The 11,954-nt window shown below is 37.2% G+C and overlaps 1 protein-coding gene across 1 annotated transcript in view; it reads right to left on the reverse strand.

Annotated features, from left to right (window-relative positions):
- Positions 1–11,367, reverse strand: part of CDH17 (cadherin 17) — an 87,152-nt gene extending 75,785 nt beyond the window's left edge. Inside the window, exon 1 of the mRNA XM_054590135.1 lies at positions 11,311–11,367. The gene's annotated coding sequence lies outside the window, so the exon portion shown is untranslated. The remainder of the gene's footprint in view (positions 1–11,310) is intronic.
- Positions 11,368–11,954: the final 587 nt, after the last annotated feature.

Raw genomic sequence — 11,954 nt, forward strand, 5'->3', positions numbered from 1 at the left:
AGAGCCAGAGCATCTTAAGGCTACGTACTTTCATATTTTAACCACAAAGAATGGGTGTAATACTCATTTAAATATCCAACGGCTCAACCTTTTCTTAATTCCACTACCAAGTCTGATTCAACCAAAGCCACTTCTTCAAATGAATTTGTGACAGACAGATGAATGAAAAGAAGGTCAGAGGAGCAGGGGACAGTGGTGTGGGGGGGGGGAATGGAGACAACTGTACCTTGAACAACAATGGAAAGAAAAAGAAAGAAAGAGAGAGAGAGAAAGGAAGGAAGGAAGGAAGGAAGGAAGGAAGGAAGGAAGGAAGGAAGGAAGGAAGGAAGGAAGGAAGGAAGGAAGGAAGGAAGGAAAGAAAGAAAGAAAGAAGGAAAGAAAGAAAGAAAGAAAGAAAGAAAGAAAGAAAGAAAGAAAGAAAGAAAGAAAGAAAGAAAGAAAGAAAGAAAGAAAGAAAGAAAGAAAGAAAGAAAGAAAGAAAGAAAGAAAGAAAGAAAGAAAGAAAGAAAGAAAGAAAGAAAGAAAGAAAGAAAGAAAGAAAGAAAGAAAGAAAGAAAGCTCCATAAGCAAATGTTGTCACACCAGGAATAAACTTCCCTTCCCAGCAATATTACATAGCACCCCTCAAGAAATAAATTTGTCCAAAGATTTTTTTTAATCCTCATCTGAAGGTATACTTATTGATTCTAGAGAGAGAGTAAGGAAAAGAAACAAAGAGAAAAAGAAACGTTGCTGTGAGAAGCATCAATTGGTTGCCTCTCATACCAGCCAGAATGAAGATGGAACCCACAACCTAGGTGTGTGCCCTGACTGGGGATCAAACATGCAACATTTTGGTGCATGGGGCAACACTCAAACCAACTGAGTCGCACCAGCCAGGGCTGTCCAGAGACTTCTTAAGTACCCCCTTCCACAATCTATTTTTTTTCACTCTCAAGGAAATTCGTTATCATCATAGTAAAGACATGTAAACACTTACCTTTCCGTATGTAAATAACAAACTGTTAAAAATTATTTTCTTCCATTCAGCTGTTGAGACTCTTGCTGGGACTTGAGTATCTCCCCAGAGGACACTCCGTCTGCACTACTCTGTTCTGGAAGCCTCTCCCTTCACCTTCAGTCAAACATTAATCATTGACTGGTTTTATTGATTTTCAGGAACCATCAGATGTCATAAAAGGTATTATTACATTCACTCCAGGAAAGAAATAGATTTGTACCAAAAGAAGTCACAACTGATACACCTCAAAGCTGGTTTGAATTTTTGAGTGTAGATAAGTAAATTAGAAAGACAAGGAGAAGTTAAAATGTAAAAGCTTTCTGTTTATTCAGCTATCTTTAGAGTATGAGTTCCACGATAGCGAAGACAGAGTTTCATCCATATTCTGCACCACCACCCCAACACTTGGCAGCGTGGCCACAGAAAACTCAATTGACTAATATTTGAGTAGATTCTCTTTCAAACATAGAGTTCAGGATGCCATGTCTGAGCAATGACGCAGTTCATTGATAACCAGCCACAGGAGACAGGATGTGACTCAGAAGGCGCCACTGAAGACACTCTGGCTGCAGCTGTTTCTGAGATCCTAGGGTTCCCTTCAAAGTCTGTAAGAAATAGTCAGAAGTAGTCTTCACCTAAAACACAACCAAGTCCTTAGTGGAGGAGAAACTGTTCCATGACACGACCACAGTCTGCCCTGTAAGCTGGACTCGGGCCAAACAGGGGTTGCTTTCAGCATTTCATTTCATTTTACGACCACCCAAGACATGCCTTTTATGTAAGTTTCCCTTTATAAGCTCTATGAATTACCAGACTGGACAGCCTCTTTCTTCAGTCTGTCCCAGCCTTCTGCTCACAGGGACAGACTTTCAGTCTCAGGAGTTTTCCCCAGCTCTGCATATACGAATATCCTTTTTCTCACAATTCTAAGAATGGATTTACCTCACAGCAAGTTATTTTTTTCCACTTAAAATGAAATTTCCAGTTAAATAATAGAAGCCAATAGCTCCACATTTCTTAAGTCAAGGCCGCTGTTAGACTGACTTCTGATTTGCACCCCTCAAGTCACTTCAGGGATCCACACTGAAGATGAGAAACAATGTTATTTTTGTGTCGAATGTGTTACACTTTACAGTGTTTCTGTTGACCTTCTGATATTCATCTCTGGGTTTCTCCTAAGCTGTTTTGTGTTTCCCATTTGTCTCTAGGTGCATATCTAGCACAATGAAAGCACAAGAGCACAGCCCACTGTCTAGGAGGCTTCCTCTGTCCCAGGTCCCTTGAGAAGACTTCATGACTGATCTGAGCCTCCTTTAGCTTGGGGATCCTGAGAGTAAAACCACTTAGTCTCATGCCAGAGGTCAACACACTTGGTGGACCAGCAGATCCAGGAAGGATCCTTCTCCCTGTGTCTTACTGCCAACCTAACTATGTTTAGGGAAATGAAATCAGTAAGGCTAAGTGATTCTCAAATGCTTAACATCTCTGTCTTCCCATTTGCTGAATACAATGATCTCGTTCTATAAAATCAAATAGCTTCCACCTATGTGTTTCACATTCTGGAATCACTGGCAAGCATTTCATGGCATTGCTCTAAAATGAGTTTGTTTCTTGTTTGGTAACTTTTTAATAATGAATGCATAAAGTGCTTTTAAGTCAATAAAGTTTTTAAGTGTATATATGTATCACTTTTAAGCATTGTTTTTCAGCAATATTATACAACTATGTTTATGGCATATTGGAAAGTTGGTTTAAAAATATGTTTTTTCACTTAACCGTTACAACATGTTCATGAAGTAAAGCCCATATTACAGATAAAAAACAGAGGCACAAAGAGGTAGGCCTTGTCTTGCCCAGGTCATGCAGCCTGTGATTACAGCCTCAGGACTCCAGCCCTGGTCTGTCTGATACAAAGTGCAACTTACTGATCACAACTCTAGAATCTGCCTGATTATTTTCCTTCCAGCTCCATGTGAGTAATAAAAAGTCCATAGAATGAAATACCTCTGAGTGAGCCCATTCCAGATGGGAGATGGTCAAGTTCCTAAACTGGACTTTCAAGTCAGAAAATTAAATTGATAAACTCTAAAAAGGCCAAAACCAACCATCAGAGAAATTGACATGTGATCATGCCTTTAAATAATAAAGGCTTTTCCTGTGCTGTCCAGGAGAACCAGTTAGCAAGATTCTGAGAACTGTGTTTCATCATTTATATATTCTTCCCGATTAAATCCAAAGATTAAGAGCGTGCATGTTCTGCCCTATGTTTCAGGGTGAACACCATTGCATTCGAGGAGTTCATTTTAATGGTAGTTCAATCACTTAATGCTGACTCAGTAATAATAGGAATAAGAAAATTTAATTGATAAAAATTACTGGTTCCTTTTATCTGAGCAAAAGGTAAATAATTTATATAATGGAAACCAGTGAACAATTGAAAGGATTTGGGCAAATACTTCTGCCTAACAGCTTCATGGTGTTAAAGACATTTTAGAACTTTTGTCCAAGTAATGTTTTAACCATTGCTCCAACATTAGCCCTAGAAAAATCTCTAAGTAATGTTTAATTTATGAGCAATGCTAGTTTGCAAGAAATAAAGTTTGGATATTATCCCATGAAAAAAAAATTGATGAAATGTGGAATTATTCTTAAAATTCAAAATATGTTGCATTTCTAATATTTTTATTCTTTAAAACTCAAAGTAAATAGAATCCATGGATGCTAAACTTTCCATTTTTATGTATTTGCATATTAATATGTACTCTTTTTTTGTGCTACATATCATGTATTTTGAGAACATTTATCATGAGTCTATCAACACCCAAACTTCACCTAATAAAAGTGTGTAATATTTTTAATAACATTTAATATTTGTCTTGATCCTGTTAACTTCATAATGGCAGAAACTATGTCTTCTATTGGCACTCAATAAATACTTTTTAGAACTGAACTCTTTTCACTTATGTGTATTTGATTCATTAATTCCAGACAGTGAGAATGACATGCAGGATCAACAAAGGCTGATGGGAACACAAGTGAATGATCTTGCACCTCCTCAAAACAATATTTTACATCTTTTATTTCATATATAGTGGAATGAGGTAAAACTAATTTTGTACTAGTGAACATTTTAGGCTGAAGCAGAATTTTCCCTAATGACTTTCAGTGTTTAGAACAGTGTCCATATTCTAATAAATTTAAGCAAAACACTCCCCACTTTTATGTATTTCTTATACTTGTCTCTGGGTTTGTTTGAGATTGTGTTTTCATGTTGCTGTTATTTTGGGAGAGTCAGGAGTAATCTTCCAAACCAGAATTCTTTAAAGGATTGTTAAGTGATTTAAGACTTAGGGAATAAAATAAATCATTAGAATTTTATTTTATAAAATGCGATTGCAAATCTTAGCTTACAGCCACCTAAAAATATTCAAAAAAAGATAGAGTTTAATAAGGGATTCCCCATCTACTATCTATTTAGACAAAAGTGGACCCAGTTTACACTTGCTTATTCCAGGAATATTTTGACTCTATTTAGAGATGGTTGCCCCAAGCAACTGTACAATAGGCAAGTTAATCTGGCTCTAGTTATCCATGTAATAAAACTGCTGGAGAATCCTATGAATGGAACCGTTAGTAAATATCCACATCACCAGCCATATATTAGACAAATGGCTTCCAGAGCTTTCTAAACCTGGAGAGTTTATTAAACCTGGGCCTTACACCATGAGATTCTGGTTCAGTAGGTCTGGGATGCATCCCAGGATTCAACATTTTTAAAGCAATCTGGTCATGGACCCTTTTATAGGAACACTAGCTTCGGGATTCTGTGCTTTAGCTGCCAGTAAATATTCTTAGCAAGGCCTGTACCTGAGTTTAATTTTATGCCACCATTTGGGGCTCATTTCTGCAGGAATGTCTCAGACAATGATGCGGTTGATTTGGTGTTGCACATGCAGACTAGAAATGGCAGGCACAAACAGGCTGATTTGCCTCATGTATTTTTCTCATAGTCTACTAAACTTTTTATTTGACCCCAGATTTTCCTTAAATTCCAAGAAATTACAATAATGTTTTGGTTTTCTGAGACTTAGTTCTGTCCATCTTATCAGATTTCATCAACATAAGTCTTTATTCATGTTCAGTTTACTGTTCAGACCATTGCATCATTGGCTTCCACCTCCACTATCCCACTCAAGCTGCACCCGCCAAGGTGAACAACCACCTGGTCATGATAATCAGAGACACCCTCCAGTCTGCACTTAATCGTACCTTCATTACATTTGGCACTATCAGTAGCTCTCGCTGAATCTCCCTTTACCCTTGATTTCCTTGCCAATAACCTCTCCTGGTTTTACTTCTACATCTCTGCCAGTCCCCTCCAAGTCATATGTGTGGGCTTATCAGATGCCTTGTCAATCTCTCTAGGAGGTTGGGTTGGCCCTAATCTATAGGCCAAAGTCTCAAATTTCTCTCTCCAGTCCAGATCTCTCCCTCAGTTTGGGCTCCAGTCTTTTATATCCAACCACCTATTGCCACAGCTGTACCCTCATGTCCCACATGCACAACAAAACTAACATATCCAAAATTAACCTTAATGTTTTAATTCGTCCCAAACAGATCATCCTGGGAGAGCACCCCTGCATGTTAGCCCTGGCAGTCATCAAGGCTTAGCCAGAGATGGTGCTGTAATTGATTAGTAATTCTTGTCACGGGTACAAATAGAAGACTAGCAATGCATATGCCTGGGATTCCCACTCCTTGCCTAGGACATCAGAGCACTTAAGACACTAGGAGCTCAATAAACACCAATTCCCCTTCTTTGCTTTCAAGTCTGTCACTAGACACCAAAACATTGGGATTGGCTCTGAAAATGTCTTTAAGAAGTATTTCCTGACAAAAAAATTAATCTTTTCAAAAAATAGTGATGAAACAACTGGATATTCACGTGCAAAAGAATGAAGTTGACTCCTACTGCATAGCATTCATAAAAATTAACTCAAAATGGATCAAAGATCTCAATGTAAGAGATAAAACTATAAAACCCTCAGAAAAATAGGAGTAAAACTACTTGACAGTGGACTTAGCAATGGTTTCTTAGCTATAATCTCAAAATCACAAATAACAATAGATAAAAAACAAATTGGACTTCATTAAAATTAAGAGCTTTTGTGCTATACATTAAAAAGATCATACACCATGATCAAGTGGCATTCATTTCTGGGATGCAGGGTTGGTACAATATTTACAAATCAATCAGTGTGATATACCACGTAAACAAAATGAAGAATAAAAATCATATCAATAGACGCAAAAAAATATTTAACAAAATCCAGCATCTATTTATGATTAAAAAAAAACCCTCAGCAATGTGAGAATAGAGAAAACAAACCTCAGAAAAATAAAGGGTATGTATGACAAACCCACAGCTAACATGTTCAATGGGAAAAAGCTAAGAGCATTTTCCTTTAGTTCAGAAATAAGACAAAGTTGGCAACTTTTGCCACTTTTATTCAACATACTATTGGAAGTCCTAGCCACAGCAATCAGACAAGAAAAAGAAATAAGTCATTCAAATTGGAAAGGAAGAAATAAAACTGTCATTATTTTCAGATGAGGTGATACTATACAGAGAGAATCTTAAGGACTCCATCAAAATCTGCTAGCACTAATAAATGAATTCAGGATTCAAATATAATATTAAGAAATTGGTTCAATTTTTATACACCAATACTGAACTATCAGAAAGACAAACTAAGAAAACAATCCCATTTCCAACTGCATCCAAAAAAATACCCAGGAATAAATTTAACCAAGAATGTAAAAGACTCATAAAATTATAAGACATTGGAGAAAGAAACTAAAGATACAAATAAATGGAAGTATATACTGTGCTTACAGATAGAAAGAATTAACATAGCTAAAATATCCATACTACCTAAAACAACCTATAGATGCAATGAAATATCTATCAAAATACCAATGAAATTTTCCACAGAACTAGAACAAAAAATCCTAAAATTCACATTGAACCACAAAAGACCCTGAATAGCCACAGCAATCCTAAGAAAAAATAACAAAGCTGGAGGTATCACGGTACCTGATATCAAACTATACTACAAGTCTATAGTAATCAAAACAGAATGATACTGGCATAAAAGTAGATACATACATCAATGGGCTAGAATAGAGAGCCCAGAAATAAACCCATGCTGATATGGCCCATTATATATAACAAAAGAAGCAAGAGCATGCAATGGGGTAAAGACAGTCTATTTGATAAATGATGTTGGAAAAACTGGACAGATACATGCAAAAAATGAAACTAGACACCTTATTTCACCATATATAAGAATAAATTCAAAATGGATTAATGGTAAGGCTCAAAACCATAAAACTCCTGGAACAAAACAGGCAGTGCACTCTCTGACATTTCTCTTAGTAATTTTTTTTTTCCAGTATGTGTGCTTGGGCAGAGGAAACAAAAAACAAACAAACAAATAGGACTACATCAAACTAAAAAGTTTTTCACAACAAAAAACATCATCAACAAAATGAAAAACAACCTACTGAATGGGAGAAGATATTCACCAATAAAGAGTTAATAACCAAAATGTATAAAGAACTCATACAACTCAACACAAAAAACACAAACAATCCAATTTAAAAATGAGCAGAGAGCATGAATAAACACTTCTTCAAAGAGGACATACAGATGGCCAGTAGACATATGAAAAAGATGATCGACATCACTAATTATCAGGGAAACGCAAATTAAAACCACACTGAGACATTATCCCACACCTGTTAGAATGGCTATCATCAATAAATTAACAAACAACAAGTGCTGGTGAGGATCTGGAGAAAAAGGAACCCTCGTGTATTGTTGGTGGAATTACAAATTGGTGCAGCCACTGTGGAAAGCAGTATGGAGGTTCTCAAAAAATAAAAAATGAAACTACTTTATGACGTAAAATTTCACTTTTGGGTATATATTTGAAAAAATCCAAAATACTAATTCAAAAAGATATATGCACCTCTATGTTATATACAATAGCCAAGATATGGAAGCAAGCTAAGTACTCATCAATAGGCAAGTGTATAAAGAAGATGTGGTATAGACATACAATGGAATATGACTCAGCCATAAAAAGAATGAAATCTTGCCACTTGCAACAACATGGATGGACCTAAAGGGTATTATGCTAAATGAAATGTCAGACAGAGAAAGACAAATACCGTATGATTTCATTTATATGTGGAATATAAAGGACCAAATAAACAAACAAAACAGAAACAGGCTGTTAGATAGAGAAAACAAACTGATAGTTGCCAGAAGGGAGGGAAGTTGTGGGGGCTGAGTGAAAAAATGGGCAAGGATTAAGAAGTACTAATTGGTAATTACAAGGTTCACAGGGATGTAAAGTACAGCATAAGGATATTATAATAAGTATCCATGCCATTTGGTGCTAGATGAGTACTAGAATATCAGGGGGTCACCTCAAAAATTACGTAAGTGTCTAACCACTGTACTGTACACCTGAAACTAATATAAAGTAATATTAAATATTAACTATAATTGAAAAATGAGTTTTTATGCTGTCAGAATAAAAAAGATGAAAAGATAATACACAGATATTGCAAATCACATATCTAGAATATACAAAGAAATCCAACAGATCAATAATAAAAAGACAAAAGCCAATGAAAAATGGACAAATGCTCTGAACAGACACTTTTAAAATAAGGTAGACAAATAACTAACAAACACATAAAAAGATACTTAACATCATTAGGAATAAGCAAAATGCAAATCAAAATCACATTAAGATATGACTTCACACCTATTAAGATACACCCACTAAGGTAGCTAAAATTAAAAAAGATAATAACAAATATTGAAGAAGATATAGAGGAATCAGAATCCTTATACACTTCTGATGGTAATGTAAAATGGTTCAGCCACTTTGGAAAACAGTCTGGAAGTTTCCTCAAAAACATAAACGTAGTTACTATTTGACCCAGCAGTTTCACTTCTAAGTATGCACACCCAAGATGCATGAAAACATGTTTCTACACAAAAACTTGTACATGAACATTTGTGGCAGCATTATTCATAATAGACAAAATGAAAACAACCTAAATATTCATCAGCTGATGAATAAATAAAATGCGATATACTCATACAATATAATATTATTCAGCCATAAAAAGGAATGAAGTACTAGTATATGCTATATAACATGAATAAACACTGAAAACATTAAGCTGAGTAAAAGCCACACAGAAAACACCAAATACCATATGATTCTATTGATATGAAATGTCTAGAATAGGCAAGTTCATAGAGATAGGAAGTAGATTAATGGCTGCCTGGGGTCAGAGAATGTGGTTTGTGGGTAATAGCTAAAGAATATGGGGTTTCTTTTGGGGTGATGAAAAAAATGCTCTAAAATTGTTTGCAGTGATTATTGCATAACTCGGAAAATATACTCAAAAACTAATTCACTTTAAACGGATAAATTTTACGGTATCCGAATTTCATCTGAATAAAGCTGTTACCAACAAAAAAGGAAGATATATTTCCCACAACCGATCCTGCCCTGATATGAATACGCAAGATATAAGCTAAACATTTTGAACCCAGTCAATTCAGAACACATCATTTTTGTTCTATTAACATGGATGTTTCAATGTTTTTTACTCATTTGATTTCTTTTCATTTAAATACACTTATTTTTACTTATTACTTGATCTCCGCTTTTATGTTTTACTTTATGAAGTGTGAATTAGAACATTTCAGTACATGAAGATTATCTCTGCCCTGAGCAGAGAAAGGAGGAGAAAATACCACGACCAGGGTGCCCTTCAGTCTCTCTCCGTGGCTGCAGCTCGGGCAGTTCAACACTAGATAGACTCTTCCACCTCACTGCCTGCCCCAAAAGGAAGACTATTTTTGTACATGATGAAGCCTAGTAACTCGGAGACGGTGCCGAATTTTTTCCTTAGGTCTTTCCACTCTGAATAACATGAAGCCTAGTTCCAGTAACAACCCAGGAGAACTTCTGGAAAAGTCCTGCTCTCTTAAGCCTGAATTTTCCCCTTACTCCAGGAGGAAACACAGAAATGGAAATTTCACATCTGCGATCCACTCAATCCCACTGCCCGCGCCAGGCCTCAGGAGAGCCCAGGTGCAGAGGAAGGGCAAGGAAGGCCCAGCTTCCCAGTGAACGCTCACCCACGCCAGCCTGGAGGAGGCCCAGCGGAGCAACCTTAGTTAAATTTATGGGGTCCCATCTACCCCACCTGCCCTTGGTTTGAACCTGATTAGATAGGCAGTGTCTCAGAAAGGCAGATTCCAGAGAGACTCTTGGGGAGTTTTTCATTTGGCAGGAAGGGGAGGGGGGTGCGGGGGGGGGGGGGGGGTTACTTCCTGATCTTCCCAATTCCCCTCCCTAAGCATGAGTTAAAAAAGGGGAATTGCCTAGAACCAGGATTATATGCAAACGAATTTACATGACAGGTGGCTTTACCTTCTCTAAATTACCACTATATAAAAGAAAACCAATACCAGTTAACAACACAGGACTTGACTAAAAGTTAACCAAAATCTGCCATTCTTATCAACTCCCTGAAAGAGTTTTCTGAATACAAATAATCAATTTTCAGCACCAGAGCTCTTAACCCTGGCTGTGTGAATCATTGGGACTGTCATTTGATTTGTCTTTGGTGAAACCTGGCAACATTTTTAAAGTTCTCCTCAAGGCCCAGAGCTGAGGTTAAGAACCTCCAGGTTAATGCTGACCCTTTGCCAGGCACCGCCCCCCCTACCATAGTATCTCATTTAATCTTCACAACAACCCTGTGGTATAGGTATTATTATTATGATCTTACAAATAAGGAACAAAGAAGATAAAAATAGGTTCTTCAATGTTAGAATCTAAGTCTGATTGTTTTTTAAAAAGGCAAAGCACTTAACAGCTACCCTCAGCTGAACTCCGGGAAGAACATCCCGAGCACATCTCACCACTCTACTTACCTACGAGGAGCAGCAATCCGACAGGGCTGGCTCAAGTTCCCTGTGCAGATCGATCAGCTCACAGACCCACAGCCACAATATCCGTACCTCCACCCCCGTAACATTCCCACCAGCCATCCATCCCATTCCACTTTTTCTGATAGTTCCATCACTGGGAATCCTGTCCTAACTGATAAATCTGCCCAGGGGGTCATTTCCACGAGCAGATAACACCAACCACTTTGTCCCACGGACAAATCTCTCCGGCTGATACCCTCTTAGATTTCCTCCTGACCTCCTTCGTCATCAAGCAATAGTATCACTTGGCTGAGGAATATCCAGTCACTCTCAGCTTGTCTGGAGAAGAAAATGAGGAAGTGATTAGCTTTACTGCAGCTCAACTCAGAGCTAAGCAGGAAGTGGTTAGCTTTACTGTAGCTCAGCTTAGACAAGCCAGGTCTAACAACCAATGTTATTCAAAGTGGTATAAATGACACCAAGTGCACCTTGCCCCCAGCAGTAACTGAATTATTCCTGACTCAGTGGGCTTTCTAAAATGTACCACCCTCATGACAGAACATTCTGTCTATTGCTGGGGTATTATGTGGTTCCCAATACATCAGTTCTGAATTGTTGACATTTGCTCTAGAATTTAACATTCATTGGTCTACAGGGGCCTTGAACTTTAACATTAATTTTCTTCTGCTTTTGAAATACAGAGCTTTTTGGTTCTTTTTTTTTTTTTTTTTTTTTTTGTTCATGAAGCAAAGGACTGTAGGGAGAATTACCAGGGAGCCCAGTCATCTCTCTCACCTTTATTCAGATCCCTAGTAAAGTAGTCTACTATTCTTTAAGGCAGAGTGTCCAAAACCACAGACTTTGGAGAATGGAAAACTGAGATTTGAATTGCAATTCCAATGCTTTTCTTTGACTTCTATA

Source organism: Pteronotus mesoamericanus, unplaced genomic scaffold (genome assembly GCF_021234165.1).
Source record: "Pteronotus mesoamericanus isolate MK-2021 breed Mesoamerican mustached bat unplaced genomic scaffold, CSHL_Meso_final scaffold_174, whole genome shotgun sequence".
NCBI lineage: Eukaryota > Metazoa > Chordata > Mammalia > Chiroptera > Mormoopidae > Pteronotus > Pteronotus mesoamericanus.